This window comes from Engystomops pustulosus, chromosome 3, assembly GCF_040894005.1.
Source record: "Engystomops pustulosus chromosome 3, aEngPut4.maternal, whole genome shotgun sequence".
Classification (NCBI taxonomy): Eukaryota; Metazoa; Chordata; class Amphibia; order Anura; family Leptodactylidae; genus Engystomops; species Engystomops pustulosus.
This window is the reverse complement of record NC_092413.1, coordinates 113674799-113692807: the sequence shown is the minus strand read 5'-3', so window position 1 is coordinate 113692807 and position 18009 is coordinate 113674799. Positions and strand designations below refer to the sequence as shown.

General features: G+C 37.2%; 1 protein-coding gene across 6 annotated transcripts in view; it reads left to right on the top strand.

Moving 5' to 3' along the window:
* Window positions 1-18009, top strand: part of LIN28B (lin-28 homolog B) — an 80569-nt gene that overhangs the window by 2688 nt on the left and 59872 nt on the right. The gene's annotated exons all lie outside the window — the stretch shown is intronic.

The following is an 18009-nucleotide window of genomic DNA, read 5'->3' as shown; positions in this document are numbered from 1 at the left end:
TAATGTTGGTGTAAGGAAGGTCTAACCTCCACCAAAAGACAAGGAGTCAATAATAAACTTAATGGCTGTGTTGTAAAAGGGCCATGTTGCCTTTACTCTGGTTGTGAACAGCAGGAAATCTCATGAGTCCCAGTTCTGTCTCTTTAAGTGCATTGAAGTCAAGCAAGCATGTGGCCAGAGGCGGTTCATGTTTATACTTTGTGTGGACTGCGTAGAGGTCCATGTAAGATGTTTGATACTATAGTCTACCACACGTTTGTATTACCGGATATATTGGATAGTTTAGTCTAGTCTAGAATACAGAGAACACACTTTGTTTCTTTATGTATGAGATATAAATACTTGGACCGTACAAGGTAGGCCTTTTCAGATTAGGAAACAGTTATATGACATTTTGGAAAGTTGGTGTAAGCACTGGCATGGAAGATCTTTACTGCTGAACATGTAGTTTTATCATGGTTTTCCACATCTATTTATTCTTTAACTTGTATAGATGGGGCACTCTCTATGATTAATAGCCCTCCTTGTCCCGCCCATACTGTTCCAATATCCTCTTGTGATTGCTTTGATTGGGGCCATAATACAGCCCCAAAGAAACAAAGCTCTACTGACATGGAGCTTGATGGGTCACATAGGGACATCTCTGCTCTTTGGAATAAGCTATCCAGCAAAGCCCGACGTTCAGTGCTTTGTCTTTTTCAACAAACAGGTGTCGAATGTAACAACTTTTCCCTTCTCCTTTTTGCAGTTTGTCATATGAACCATTCTGGTAGTGTTTTTTTTTTTCTGTGTGCAGTGGATTTTATTTCTTGAGATCTAGTTACCTAAATCTTGGCTAGATCAGATACAAATCAGTCTTTTAGCTCCCTTTTCATTTGAACTTCCCCATGGTTGTTAAATAGTTTTTTACGATCTCATAAATTTTCTTTATAGATGAATAAACTAAAAGAGAAAATCAAAACTTCCTTTTTTGTGTAATTGTATATTGGTTTCCTTTTTTACTTTTCATCTTTGATCATTTACAGTATACTGCATGCTTTCATTGAGAAATATATATAAAGGACTGTGAAAATATGCATCATTTTGTAATATTAATATTCGGATTACAGACATGCTTGGTGATGTCTAAATATATGTGAAACTGTATGTAAAGACAGATTGTTTGTTTATAGAGACAGTAATGGGAAACCCTGAAATATCTTCTTTGGTAATGACAGCTGGAATTATTTACCTTTTTAGTTTAGTAGATTTTGAGGTTAAGGTTTTGGCTAAACATTTGATCTTCTTATTACAGTTCTATACAAAATTATTGCTAGATCATTAAATGTATAATATTTTACTTTGGGTCCTTAATTCAGTACTTGCTTACCATGTATGTAGAGTGTTGGTGTGTTAATGATGTTATAACCCACTATACATTGTCTTGCTACATAAAATGTTGTGGGAGCTACTTTTCATGAACATGTAAATGGTTTTATTAAGAAAAGATGCTTAGTATTGGTTAATAATAGCATGTTTCAGGTATGCCTCTGCCTTGTTCTTTATTTGCTATAGAAAAAGACATTTGCATCTTAATTGTTTATTTTACTGATCAAAGGGCTATAGTATTGAATGTTTATGGCGTTGCCTTAACCAATATGCCATGCACTTAAATACAGGTTCTTGGCTTCCTTTTGTATACATTATTGGTGCTTGCTGTGGCTGTTTCTAATAGTGTAGCACATGTTGCCTCTAACCTTTTTTAAAAGGCCTATATCTCACATATATGACCGTTACTTGACAGGTTTTGGTTGTTGGACAAATTTCTACTATCAAATAAATAGATAGTTGCAGTGCATACAATATTAAGTATCCCAGGGTCTGATGTGGGACAAATATTATGAGTGAAATGCTATGCTGTGCCTTTTTCCTTAGTACTCGATAACAATACCTTGCATACATATAAATATATGCGCATGCTATATAGTTTGAACAGTATAATTTATTGGAATTTATCAGTAATTCTTAGAACATGAATGTTTCCTGCAGTCTTTATTTTCCCTCCAGAAGATCTATCTTCTGAATTCACTAGTTTAACATTTTTCATGGGTGTGAATAAATTATTTGTTCAATGCTAACATTTTATATTTATTATCTGTATCTCACTTAATCATTTAAAAATGTTATTTTACTGCTATCATACAGTGTAATGGTCTTTGATCGATGGGTCCAAACAATAAATTCCCTTTTTTCTAGGGTAAGCATTGTTTTGGCACTATAATGCAGAATGATTTAAACTTTTGTCAGGAAAATGTCACTTGAAGAGGAGTTCTTGTAGAATAAAGTTGGTTCTGTGTAAATATTACCTTGCAAAATGTTAGGAATTAGTTCTAATTAAGACGCCTCTCTCCTGTCTGATATTTCCATGTGATTCTACACAGAATGCATTGCTTCTATAATAACTCTATTTACAGTATAATTGATTGGTGGTCAAATTTCCTTTTTATTTTTACATTAAAATAAAACACAAGCTTATTAGAATTGCCTGATTAAGACATATTGTTTATTCTTATTTGTATATATTTTTAATGTAATCCAATTAAAAAGCTTTTACATTTGTTATAAATTCTGGAAACTATTAACTGTAAGTGTTAGGTCTTTCAGCTTACCCATGTTTAATTTGATAGGATGATGCCACCAAGTGTGTTATACATTAACTAGGAGTTCTGGGGGTAGAACCACATACCCATGATTTTCTTAATTTTTTTTGTTTCATAGTTTTCATGTATCATTTCTGAATGTTAAAAAGAAAAAAAATATCAGTTTAAAGTGTGTCTTTCTGAATATCACATGAACTTGCCTGTGTAGTTAAAACAATTAAGGGAATTGTAGCTAGTGAGCATTTGTTACTGTGCTGGCTTAAATGTAGGTTTTAGTAACCAATTAAATAAACATGGCAAACCATTTAGATTCTCTCCTACTGTAAATATCAGCACGAATCCCTTTTTTTTTATTTTAGGAGTAAATATTAAAGATATATTAAAATATGGCAAAGATAACACATTGCATAGTATAGTTAGATCTGCAGATGCCTATAACACAAATCAGCCATGTTTCTGTCTTGGAGTTGAACAATTTACCCATTGACATATTGTGTCATGCAATCCAATGTGATGCAAATGGTCAACACCAGATGTTCTCCACTTGTGTATTATATATTTGTTTTTCAGAAAACTAGTTTATCCTGCTGTTCCACATTTTTTACAATTAGATTTCACTATAGAAGTTGTTCTCGTGATGCCATTGTAAGTTTATTTTTCTAATGGTATGTAAGCAGTGTTAAGTGTGTCAGAAAGATATTTTTTGATAAGAGAATAGTACATACTTGAAGTAGTTTGTGTTACATAACTTTAAAATTCTCTAGGAAATGACTTGCTGACTTAAAAAAAAGTTTTGAAACTTTTTTTTTTAGTTCAGAATATTCTTGGTACAGTCTTGTTAAACCATGTTTTATGTCATATGAACCAATTTGTTGTTAGTTTGTGTTCAGCAGCACAAGGGTTAACATTCCTTCCCCCCACTCCATTGAAGATCTTTTGAATGGGAGGAATTTGCACCCTTTGGCTCAGGTTGCAGACTCTCTTGATCAAACTAGGGAAGTTGAGGGTCATAGCTGTTCATTGCTTACTACTTCCTTGGTCATGTTTGTGTTGCCTTATCCCTTTATTTTGCTTGTAGTCTGAGTTATAAGGCCGCTAGTTTAAATATATTTTTAGTGTTGATTAAGTCATACCTTTAAACCCTTATCAATTAGCTAGAACCGGAAGAAGATTTCTATTTCTAGGCAAACCACTGTAAACTTCTTATTGATATTTAGAGCTGCTTGGCCATTTCATATTAACAATGTTATACAGTTTATAGCATAATAAATATAGGTCATGCTCAAATATATCTTAAATATGTGTGATTATTATTCAGTTAAAAATTAATCATGTATTGACATACAATCTGGAAAGAATATTAGTGTTTGCTATAATGCAACAAAATAATGAAGGCTTACATTAGCAAAAGCTAATGTGACATGAAACATGTTGGGAGAGGTGTATACAAGATTCACATATTTTATGCATTCAGGAGGTTAAATTGGGGCCCTATTAAGCTTAACCTCAACTTATTACAGCATTTTTGACATGCAAGCCCCACCCATGAATGTCCCTGGACAGTTAATACCAAGCTTTTGTTTCTCTAGCAGAAATGTTTTCTTCTAGACTCTGCTGAAAGGAAAGAAAACAGCCCTTTCTCAATGTTCTGATCAAGTGACTTCCCTCCACTGAGTCAGAGATGGGGTTGAAGGTGAATCACAGGATGAATCAGACAAAAAAAATTCATTTTTTTTGTCTTGAATAAAAATGGCTAAGATGGCTCATTTGAAATGTTCATAATACAAATCTATATTATCAGCATTAGGTTTCTATTTCACTACATGCTTGAGTAAAGTAGAAATACATGTGGATAATACTGCAATTTAATAAAGCAGGCACATGCCATTTCTGACTTTCTTTACCTGATAACCTTTCATTTCTGTACCATTAATAATTCATTTCCATTTTAGAATTCATAAGCTTAGATAGTACCAGCCACTGATCATTTAGATATACTATGTACATTGCATGTAAATAGTATCTCAAGCTAGCTTGTTTTTAAAGATAGTGAGCATTACCATATTTTCTCTGAACTCACATGGCAACTACAGTGGGGGAAGGGTCCCACCCTCCCACCCACCAAGCTTCTGGTGGGGGCTGGGATTCTTGCCTGAGAATTGTGGTGATAAACACTCCAATCTTCAACAAAGCAACCTAATATTAAGACTTCAAAAACAAGATCATTTGAAAAATTAACTGTTACCTGCCCCTTGCCTTAATAAATAAGGCTAATGGGAACATTACCCTTTTCAAACCTGCAATTATTTTTTTTTCAGGTCATTTTAATGTTTAAATATTTTAGTTCCTTTGTTACTTGAAGAGGATATATTCTTGTTTATGTATGGTTTAGGAATGATTATACTCCGTTTTATACTTATACTGAGTTTTTAGTATACTGGACTTCAATTGTTATAATCTCAGCTTGATTGAAATTATACCTATTAGGGCTCCTACATTTGACTTAACATCCATATTGTAATACATTAGCAGTGTAATATCTCTATGAAAATCCCCCCAGACAAACTGCTTTCTGGTTCCCAGCATGTCATTTAATTGTGTTTCACAAGGTGGGAACTGCCTTATATATTTCTTTTACTCCGCTGGGGTAAATCCACAGCTATAGACATTGGCTTCACTAAGTGCTTGTGAGTATATGTTTCACTTGATAAAGAAGAAACCATAAAGGATTATATGATTAGTGCCCTTTTCCTATTTCTTTCTTGCAAATTTCATGTGGTTACACTGCGTGATTTAACGGTGCACCACCGCTGTCCAATATGTTTCTGCAGTACCATAATACCTATGCCATCTGGTGGATAAAGTAATAATAAAACAACTTGGGTCAGTAGTGCCACTCTTGAATTTCTTTATATTTTTTTATTGCATGACCTCTTTACTTTAGCAGTGCCTGCCTTGTTTGTGTGAAGTTCCACTCTTATATTTATCTCACATATCTCCTAGCACAGATATGTGAGGCTTCTCTTCTCCATGATGATCACTCCACTCCTAATTGTGATAGGCCCTGCTCCCTCAGGGTGCGGTCACACGTCACATAGCTGAAGAGTGATTTGCCTAATTAAACAGCTGTTAACATGTGTGTTTACAAAACCATTGTTAACATATTGTTAACACACGTGTTAACATCCCGATTAGCGCATGCATTTGTTAACACAATGTAAACAGAAGTGTTGACATTTGTATTTTGTAAATGCAAGCGTTAACATTTGCGTTTTGTAAATGCCTAATTAAACAGCTGTTTAATTAGGCAAATTTAGGTTTAATTCAGCTATTCCAATGCGTTTTTTAAACCCATGCGTTAAACACGACGTGTGACCGCACCCTCACTGACATTAAACCCACTGCAAGCAACCGACTACTGTCAATCATAGTCATGATCACTTGACCTGTCCAGGCAGTTACAGGACCTGTGACCAGCAGTCATCTTCTGTCATGAGTCTGGTCCACTGGGAGAAAATCAATGGACTTCAAAATGTCTACACATTTTTCTGTTAAATTGAGATTTTTAAATAATAATTAACAAATACATATTTGCTTATATTTTTATGACTCATTTGAATATTAATTATGCTTATTCCTGGAAGACCCTTTTAAAACCTGGTGAATGTGCTGTCTATGTGGTTGCAGCATCCTGCTAAGTTCAGAAGATCAATGCCTGGTGCTTTTGAAGGCCACCTGTCACTCCTTTCTTCAAGCCATCGGTTTTATTGTCGTTTGTGAAGCTCTTAATTTTGTAGAATGTACAAGCTCATCCATCAAACGTCTGAAATTATTTGACTGGAGAATGTGAATTCTCTTCCATCTTTCTCCAGCCTGAGATGCGTATGATGGTAAATGAATACACTAATATACTATAAATCAAAGTTCATTAGAATAAGAAAAAATGTTTTCCTAAATAAAGTTATTTGTGTACGAGGGTGGTTCAATAAGTACCCATGTTAGAAATGATGACTCCATTTTTTTTTATTTTATTTTTTTTTATTTAATTTTTAAATTTTTCAACATAGTCCCTTTTAGAAAGATACACTTCATTTCCAATGTTAACTGTATAACATTTCTTCTACCCAATAAATACCTTTCTTTGTTTAAAAAAGATGCACTTCTCCCAACGTTCCTGCCATTTTTTTAACTCCTCAAAAAATAGGATTTGTCGAACTCTCCAAAATACACCTCTGTCTCGGCGATGACTTCCTCATTTGAGCTAAATTATTTTCCCACGAGCCATTTCTTCATGTTGGGGAACGAGAAAAAGTCGCAGGAAGCCAGATCGGGTGAATATGGGGGCTGTGGCAGCAATCCATAACACAATTCATGCAGTTTGGCGGCGACAACTCCGGATGCTGGTGCATTATCGTGTTGAAAAAGCATCTTCTTTTTTGCCAAATGCGGCCGTATCTCCCTAAATTTTTGGTCGAACCAGTCTAATAACTCACTGTAGCATTGTCCAGTGATCGTTCTTCCTTTTTCTAAAAAATCCATGAGGATGACGCTGTTCGCATCCCAAAAAATCCTTTCCGGTCGATGGGACATCTTTGCCTTATTTGGAGCAGATTTAATGGGAGAAATCCATTGTTTTGATTGTTGCTTAGTTGCTGGTGTGTAATGATCAATCCAGGTTTCATCAACGGTGAAAACTCAACGCTAAAACTCCTTCGGATCTTGCTTAAATTGCTTCAAAGTTAACAGCCGCACCCGCTTGTCCACTGAATGCAATCGCGGCACTCATTGAGCTGACAATTTATGGCTGCAAAATCCAAACTAACCCATCAATCAGTCTGCAATTGTTTTGCCGTTGTTTGATGGGAGCACATGTGTCTCATAATGATAACCCCAACTTCCCTCAGGAATGCCCTCTGTCGTCAAACACAGTACTTATTGAACCGCCCTCGTAGATCCACTAAATCCAGCATCAGATACTGTAATAAATTGGGAACATTTTTATATTGGTTTTCCAGGAAGCATGGAAAAACTCCTGGGGGCAGTGTTGACCAATACGGAGATTGTTCTTGCCCTGCTTTGGTTCTCGTGTCCTTGTGGTTTCCACTCTTCAGAGCTGACAGCTGAGTGGTCAGTACAGTACGGAGAACTTCCAAGATGCTTGAGCAGAGTAAGCACACTTTCTCTTTGTCACTACTGCCTCAACTTCCAGGGTTTATGCAGAATTCCTTGAAAATCACTTCAGTACAGTCTAATCTAACTTGGCACACGCTAACTTTTAGATATTATTAGTAAATCTAAATGTTTCTTGTTCTGATCTTTTGGAGTATCCGAGCAATGGGATTAAAGTTTTATCCAGTTGGTTTTATTGGACATGATGCCTCAAGTGCAATAATTAAGCATCAAATACCATGTTTTCTAATAAAGACGTGTCCATGCCTCTGTCTCTATAATGCTAGGCAAATAACACCTCAGCTTAATTAATAGTGAGCGGCCTGCAGTAAAGTACATCTTATTATAGTTAATCAAAAATTACCAGGCAAATTATCAAAATGGTGAAAGTATTGAAATATGTCAATGCATTGTTCAGTCCTACATCAGACCAGATAGCATTATTTAATATTGTTACATAATAAGTTTCATTAGATATTTGTCCATCAATTCCAACCTATAATTTTACAGTGTTGATCAAGCAGAAGGCGAATCTCAATTGACTTGATGTGAGGGACATTCTTTTTTGGATTCGTTATAACTGTTAAGAAGGATCTTTTACCACAGTCACTGACCCAACTGCTTGTGTCCTTTTATAGACCCTGGCCCACGTTTACTAAAAAACTTACAAATGTATAATAATAATTTATATAGCACAAACAAATTCTGCAGCGCTTTAAGAATCATAGGGGATATTTACAAATATAATATTACATAACTGTGTAATAAGTCATATGGAACAATAGGAGTGAGGGCCCTGCTCACAAGAGCTTACTTTCAGCGTGCAGAGGGCGCCAGGGTCATGAATTGTGGCACTTTAACATGGGGTGTGCGACACACTTCTGTCAGACTTTGCATGTTTAATGTGGCACACAGTCTGACTTGGCACTGGAGCTCTCATTTCAATTACGTAATTTGTCTTGTGAAGAATAGTGCAGCTAACACTTTTTAAATATATGTGCAAGCAGCTTGCACATGAAAGAATGTGCAAAGTCCGATAGAAAACTGTCACCGCCATCTTGGCTCAGATCGCACCGCCATCTTGGCTCCCTCTGACATCATTGGGGAGCGGCAATCCATTTCTATGACAGCCTTGGGTCACACAAAGACCCAAGGCTGTCTTTTTACTCGGTATTACAATGTGCAATGTCCTAAAAATGGTAGCATTGAAAACGTCGCAAAAAATTACCATACACCGCTCCATACACCGATGAATGAAAAAGTTATTAGTCCCAGAACAAAGCAAAATGAAGAATTTTACTTTTTGTACAGGCTTTCATTTTTGTAAATGTCTGAAAACATTATAAAACTTATGCCAACCCAAAGAATAAAGTAGACTTGTCATTTGGGGACGCTCAGTGAAAGCCGTAAAAAATCCAAGCCCACAAGAAAACTGTGCTAATGCGTTTTCTCAACAATTTTACTACATTTTGGATTTTTTTTTCCCGCTGTCCAGTACATGGCATGGAATATTAAATACAGTCACCAAGAAGTGCATTTTGTTTTGCAGAAAACAAGCCATCATGCAGGACCTTAAACCCTTCCCGCCGCAGCCCTTTTTCGTTTTTGCGAAACTTTTTAATTTTTCCATGTACAGAGCTGTGTGATGGCTTATTTTCTGCGTAACAAATTACACTTCAAAATGGTGGTATTTAATATTCCATTCCGTGTACTGGGAAGCGGGAAAAAAATTCCAAATGCAGTGAAATTGGTAAAAAAAAAACGCATTTGTGCCGTATTCTTGTGGGCTTGGATTTTACGGATTTCACCGATCGCGTGTGTTACCGGTAAGCCTTTGCTGCAATATACAGCAAAGACTTACAGGCTATGGAGAGACCCGACATGTGACGTAATAATAGTTGGTAAGGGGTTTAATGGAAAAATGACAAATGGATTTTTGAAGGTGGGGAGTGAAAAATGAAAATGCAAAAACCAAAAAGGGCCTGTGGTTAAGGGGTTAAACACACATATTTGTACATATAGAGCAGATTATCTTTATAGCTTCAGTTTCACAAGCTGAACCAATCAGTACCTTCTAACTTTCTTTCCACTTGGTAATCGAATCATGCATTTGGAACCCTCTGTTTCCTTTGGCATGTGGAGCCCAAAATAAAACCCAGCAGGTGTGTTAAGTAAAACCTTGCTTAGTTTTGCTGACATTATAACACATAGGCCCCGGTTAATTCTTGAATTTGTCCAGACTATATATTTTATAACACATTCGAAACCTAAAACCATTTTCTACTATATAGGTAATAACAAAGGTCATATACAACCTTAACCTACATAATCACGTGCCAGAGAAACTAAGGTTACCCTCATAGATCTAAATATATACCAACACCCTAGACTGAAGCAAAGAGGGGTAAAATACACCATACACTGTATGTTAACGATAAATTAATGTCCTTTATTAATAACATATATTAAAAAGTGTGTGTAAAAGGATATCTTCAGGAGAGACACAAAAATGAACAGACTAGGTCAGTGAAGTCACCAAAGCAGTACCAAAGTTTGCCTCATGTGATAACATGGACATGCCCCCCACCCGGAGGCAACAGGACAGCGGCAAACAGAACATGCACGCCTCTGTGAAGTAAATGCACAGCACATACAGTTCAGGACATGATGCCTTATGTCACGAACGCCGTTTATCCCATGTGGCTCACATACAACTTCACAACAATTTTTGCAGGACATATTAACACGTCAGCAGATGGAGAAAAAAACTTGTTAATATGTTACACACTTCTATGTACTTATTAATCTAATTACTAATATATATATATATATATATATATATATATATATCAGATAAAGGGTTTTTTTTATATATATCCTAAAGCTTGGAACATGCTCTTCTTTTGGAGTACAGCTTGCGTTTTATGCAGTTTTTTTTAATTTATTTTTTTTATTTTAAAGAGGACCTGTCACTCTAAAAAAAAAAAAAAAAAAAAAAACTTTAGGAGCTAACTAAAGAAAGCAGCTTCTAGCGCCTCCCGAGCATTGCCTGTTATCCTGTAGAAGTTTAAAAAAAAAAAAAACCTTTTGAAGTCTTTTTAATAAAATTTAAAGTGAATGTCCCCTAAGCACAAACATTCCCATTTAATAAAGTACAAAAAAACACTATTGCGAAAAAACCCCCACATACTTGGTATCGCCACGTCCGTGACAATCTGTACATTAAATACATAATATTAATGGACCTGTTTGATAAAAACAAAACTCGAAAAACTTGTGAAAAAGGTAAATTTTTCATAAAATCTCTTTAAAAAAGTGATCAAAAGTTATGTGCACCAAAGTGGTACCACTTAACCCCTTCGGCCCTATTTTGGCCTCTAGGACCCCATTTTTCAAATCTGCTCTTTGTCACTATAAGTGGTTATAGCTTTGGGACGCTATAACATATATCCAGGGGATGTTGAGATTCTTTTCTTGTGACACATTGCATTACAAATTAGTTTAAAAATTTGGATATCCTTTTGTGCTTTAGTTATAATAAACAGAAATTTGGTATTACTTTTGAAAAATTCTTCATTTTCAAAGTTCTAATTTCCCTACTTTTGAAGCAGATAGACATAGCACCCAAATTTATTCATAACTTTCCAGAATATTTTATGTTGGCATGGTTTTTTAAGATTCCACTTATTTTACTAGAATTTTATGAGGCTTAAGCTCTTTTTCCATTTTTGAGAATTTTTTTGAAAAATCACCAAAACTTGTATTTCTAGTGATCCGCTCAACTTTCGTATTAAAAATCACTTTTAAGAAGTTTGTTAACCCTTCAGGGGTTTAATATGGGTTAAAACAAAATGGAGGTACAGTCTGCAATTTTATTTTTTGACAATCCATTCATTTTGGGTGGAAAATGTAACATTTGCAATGGATTAAATTAAAAAAGGCTCTACAAAGTTTGATACCCAGATTTCTCCTGAGTACACAGATACCCCATATGTGGTGGTAACCTGCCGTACGGAAACACGGCCATGCATAGAATGGAAGCCGTGCCATCCAGAGCAGATTTGCATGGTCAAATTGTACAGGCTATAAATTTTCTTTATTTTTTCTAAAAATATTTACATATAGGTGCTTATTTTTTTTGCCACATGAGATGCACTTTTCTGGTATATAATTTTGGGCATCTATAGCTTATTGGTGAGATCTAATTAACTCTTTGTTGGTGGAGGAAATGAAAATCAATTTATAGGAAGATTTTTTTTTTTTTTTTTAAGCCATTTACCATACCATAAAGTAATATATCATTTTTATTCTTTGGGTTGCCACAATTACGAAAATAATTCATTTTGTATAGATTTCCCCCCCCCCCTCCCCCAATTTTACTGCACAAAAAGTAGCAAAATTTTTTTTTTTCCTTTCGGTTGACAAATCTTGTTAAGGTCTTATTTAGTTTGTATGTTAAAGTGATATTTGAGGGGCTTATATTTTTGTTTTTTATTTTAATGTTTAAACTTTTTTTTTTTTTTAACTTGAATCAGCGGTGCTCTGATCGCTGTCAGTCAAGCACTGGGAGTGTGGCTGTGCCTCCCACTCATGAATAAGATGGACAGCTTGAATATGCTAATGACTCATTGGACATTTCACAGGTCATTTGCCTACAGTTTTAGGACCTCATTGCTTAAGTTTACAGGCATGTAGAGGGATAATGAAGGGATAGAGGCGATGCTTTCTAATGGCAGTTTATGAAAAAATATTTAGATTAGGGGGTTATTTTGCATGACAGGTTCTCTTTAAATGCTGTATAGGTAACTACATATTTGTATTGGTGAACATCTTTGGAAAATTAGGCAAGGTCAGAAACAAGGGCCAGCTCTCTTCCCTTTATGACCATGTTATCTAATTTTTTTCATTGGTGTTAATGGGATAAGCACTTGTTTTGTTCACATCTAAAAGGAGGGTGTGACTTGGTAGTAATCTGGTCACAGGGAAAATGTGGCATAAATTTTGGAACGCACATAATATAGCTGTCATAAGTTTGGACTAGACGGTCTGAAGGTGCACCAAATACAATTCATATATCCAAATATCATCCAGTATGATCCATTGTGATGAATATTGCAAAGGAGGAGGGGCTCATATTCTATGCTAAAAAGCCAGTACTGCTCTGGTGGGTGTTTCCAGAGCCCATCAGTGTTGTGTGTTGTGTTTTTTTTTTTATTATTATTATTATTATTGGTTACAATGAGCAGAGCAGATCTCCTTCTCTCCTGAACTTCCTGCTGCTGCTGGATTACATCGGCAGGAGGAGAAGGGAAAAAGTAGCTCTCATTTTAACGGCCCGTGATGCTGCCACACTTAGGTGCTCTGGAAACGCCTACCAGAGGCGCCTTGGTATAATTTTAAAAGTTGATTTTTAGAAAGGAAGGAGGATATAGACAACAAATGTAAGAAGATTATCGCAGTCATATTACGTGGATCTGATTTATCATGCTTAATTTTGGTGTTAGGTTTCTTTTGAGGTAATTTAAGATCTAATTTTAACCTAGGTTTTTCTTTTATGACGATCCACAAACTCACACGAGTTCAATGTCTAATATAATCCTATTCTGGACCAGGGTTATACCTAAAAAGAGGCTGGTAGCAGAACTATCTGTCTGAGCTCTGTTTCACACAGGTGAGTGAAAAGTCTTTCAGCATTTCGGGGTGGTGGGTGAGTTTGGTGCCAAAAGTCATGTGTGCCTCTCTCGCTTCCTGTGCCTCACTGAATGTCAAATATAACAAGTGGTAGGATTGAGATAATGGCCCTTGAGTGTTGGTACCATACTACCAGACACAAAGGACTAACAGCAGTAGCTTTTGGCGTCTGAGTCATAAGATCAGCTCAGCACAAGGCGTCAGAGTTCAAATACAGTAAGGCTTGTAACTGGTTGCAGTTCCAGGTCAGTTACCAGCAGGTGCAAGGATGGCCAGTAAATATAATGGCATAAGAATGCAGTCAGTGTTATGGAGAGGAAGATGAAGTACAAATGGTGGAAAAGGAAGAGGGAGGCGCTGTTGTTCCATGCAAGGGGGAGCAATGACAAGGCTAACCAAGGAGCCAGTCCTAGAAATCCGTCCTAGTGGACGACCGATTTCTTGGAGGTCAATCGTAGGCGCAGGCTTTTGAGGCATAGTCATAATGCAGGATCTTTCCCCAACTGCAATGTCACAGTAATTGCGTCAATAGCGATTGGGTCTGAAGCTGAGGGGGAAGTGTACGCTACCAGTGTTGGCAGTAATCGTGGTCTCATCTTTTCTGGCCACGTACAGTCATGGACTTCAGGCAGTTGCAGCAAAACCTCCCTTAGACTCGGATCTGGAACCAGACTGTTGTACTGGTTGATGGTCTTCCAGTGTTCACTGAAGGTGCAGACTAGGGACTAACAGTTAGTGGTATCCTATACGTTCAGAGAGGAATAATCCAATGATAATGTGGGTGTTTGCCATCAGATCCTGGGTGACCAAAGATCCCTATCTGGCATTCAGCATATCGGGTCTCCCAGGAAATGCAGCAGAACATGCAGCATGAGATCGGGATGCTGAAGCAGTGAGTTATCCTGGCGTGAAGAGGTAGTGGACAGACATGCAGGAGAACATGGAAAGGTATCTCATAGTGCAGTGGTGGCAAACCTATGGCACGGGTGCCAGTGGTGGCACTCCAAGCTCTTTCTGTGGGCACTCAGGCCTTCACCCCAGGACAGAGCTCTCCAAACAGGACCAAATCCATCAAATCTTCCTGCAGTCCTAGCAACTTGCCTAGATGTTGCTCTCAGTGCTATTTTACAGCGACACTTCATTAATTGTTTCTTACGGAGAGAACCTGGAGAGAAGCGACAATGTTGGTCTGCATTTGTCCTCCTTCTTTCAACTGTATTGGTGGCCTCAGACGGTCGATGCAATTAAAGATGTGAAAGAACAGGTAGCAATAAGTTACTGCTTAAAATACCAAGTTGGCACTTTACGGTAAATAAGTGGATTTTGGTTGTAGTTTGGGCACTCTGTCTCTAAAAGGTTCGCCATCACTGTCATAGTGACTTGCCACTGCCCCCCCCAAGGTCTGATCCCTTTGACTGCAATGCCATGACCACCTCTGTTATTGATGACGATGATGATTATATTATTAACATGCATACTGATGCAATGTGTTCTTCTCCCTGTAATGGAAAAGGTCAGACAAGCAGGCTGTATGAATGCCTTAGGGTGCAATGCATTGTGCGGCCTGGATGTGGCCATAATCTGTAGTGAATTATCAGCACAATACCTTAATTGGACACCCTGCATGTTGATAGGCTTCCTTGGCAAAACGAATCCAGATGACATAGGGTTCCCTAACAACTACATGAATGTGGAAGTAGTGCTGTATTCCAGGTTTTATTGCAGCACATAACTCATTTTCTCTCTCCTGTCATCAGAGGACACGGAGACCGAGGATATAGCTGCTGCCATTATGGGGTGAACACAAAGCCAAACAACTGTACACATCTGCAGCAGTGATCTTGAAGCATACCTCAAAGCTCCACTATTTTTTAAATTATTTTTCCATCTTGAGTGGAAAAAGACATCACAGCCTTACTTTATCCCCAAGTGAGAAGGATGAGAACAAACAGTCTTGTACTGTCTTTTCTCTCCTCCAAAAAGGCATATGGAAACCGAGTAGGCAAGCTCCATTGGATCACCCAATGTTCAAGGCAGCTTTCTTCTCCTATAAAGGTTCAAGAAGTCGCAGAAGGTAGTAACACTTTGGGTTTTTCTGGGGCATATAGCGTGAAAAATAGGGGAGTATAAACAAAGGTAAGTATTTTTCACCCTTCTCCCCTTCTATTAGGCTGCATTGGGGAAACTTTTGCAACCTCTTTTTCACTCTGCATTTAGACCCGACAGGAAGTAAGAGTTCTCCTTTGGCAATTAAGGCTGTCAAACTACTGTTCACTGTCATTCCTGTGGTTTAACCTTATTACTATAAATCCTAAGGTGCGTATAGACTGTTTCTGTAGTTAGTAACTGGGACCATATTCTACTAAGGTCCTGCTGTGTAAATTTTGTTTCAATCACACTAGACTTGAACTGGTACCTAGATAAGTGTGTTTTTTTGTTTTTAAGCTTCAGTCCACAGATATCATTTTTGGCTTCTATCCCCCACTAGGTCACCCATGATGGGTTCAGGGATGGTTCAAGTACTGCTGATCTGGCAATTCCAAAATTTCACTAACTCCTCTTGCCTCATAGTTTCCCAGTTGCGCTGGGTATGGTGTGAAATGGAGCAGGCAAATTCCCCTTGCTATTCATTAGCAGAAAGCAGCTGTTAACAGTTGCAATGTAAACATTGGAGTGAAAGTCAGGTTTCTAAAGCCTGGTGCTGTGGCATGAACCTGTTGTCCTAACAACTGTAGGAGACTAAGACACCTTGGTCAGTTGGTTTTTGGTGTATCTGGTCCACACTTTGCTGTGAGGATCAGGCCACAGCCCAAGTTTGTTTCCCGTCAATGGAACCACCGTGTACAATCTAGACTGTAAATCTTGATGCTTCCAGTGCTTGCACTGTGGATCACAGAAATGATAAAAACTGTATTTAACTGGTTCAAGACCGCCCGCCGTATATTCAAGGCAGCTGTCAGGTCCTGCTGCATGGAGAGGGCTCATGGGCTGAGCCCTCTCTATAACCGGTAAGTCTTTGCTGCATATTGCTAGCACCGATTGCGGGTGTTATCACAGCAATCGCAGCTGGCAACCTCAAAAAGATGACGGCGCATGGGCGCCACCATCTTGCCTAGGATCGTCGCTCCCTGTGTCGTCATCGGGGAGGGGCGATCCGTCTCCATGGTAGCCTCGGGTCTTCCAAAGACCCGATGCTATTTCGTTTTAACCCCTTCATGACAATGTGCTGATAACACATTGTGATGAATGAGAAGGAAAATCCCCATATACTGCCATACTGTAGTATGGCAGTATATGATGGGATCGATCTGATCACCTAGGGTTAAAGTACCCTAGGGAGTCTGAAAAATAGTAAAAATAAAAAAAAGTTAAAAAAATATTATAATAAAAAAACCTAAAAATTCAAATCACCCCCCTTTCCCTAGAACTGACATAAATATAAATAAACAGTAAAAATCATAAACAAATTGGGTATTGACGCATCCAAAAATGCCCGATCTATCAAAATATATTAATGTTTTTTCAATGCGTTTAACCCCGTAACGGAAAATAGCGCACTCTTTTGCCATTTTGAAAAATATTAAAAAAAAATCTATAAAAAGTGATCAAAAGGTCATACAGTCCTAAGAATGATATCATTGAAAATATTATCAAATGTCGCAAAAAATGACACCACCCACAGCTCCGTACAGCAAAGTATAAAAAAGTTATTAGCGCTAGAAGATGGCAAAATTTTAAAAAAAAATTTGTACAGGAGGTTTTCATTTTTGTAAATGTATGAAAACATTATAAAACCTATACAAATTAGGTATCCCCGTAATCGTACCAACCCAAGGAATAAAGTAGACATGTCATTTGGGGCGCTCACTGAAAACCGTAATATCCAAGCCCACAAGAAAACTGCTCAAATGTGTTTTCTCACCAATTTCACTGCATTTGGATTTTTTTTCCCCGCTTCCCAGTACATAGCATGGAATATTCAATACCATCACTATGAAGTGCAATTTGTTACGCAGAAAACAAGCCAGCACACAGCTCTTTACGTATAAAAATAAAAAAGTAATAGATTTTTTAAGGTGGGGAGTGAAAAATGGAAGTGAAAAAATAGGAAAGGGACCGGTCCTTAACCGGTTAATCTTGAAATCATAGACAAATCTTCAATGTCAATCCTTTAAAATAAAGAAATGTACTTTATACAGTGGTGGCCAAAAGTATTGGCACCCCTGCAGCTCTGTCAGATAATAGTTTTTTCCAAAAAATAATTGCAATCAGAAATTCCTTAGTATTATTATCTTCATTTAATTTTGTCTTCAGTGGAAAACCACAAAAAGAATTGTCAAAAAGCCAAATTGGATATAATTCCACACCAAACATAAACAAGGGGTTGGACAAAAGTATTGGCACTGTTTGGAAAATCATGTGATGCTTCTCTAATTTGTGTAATTAACATCACCTGTAACTTACCTGTGGCACCTAACTGGTGGTGGCAATAACTAAATAACACTTACAG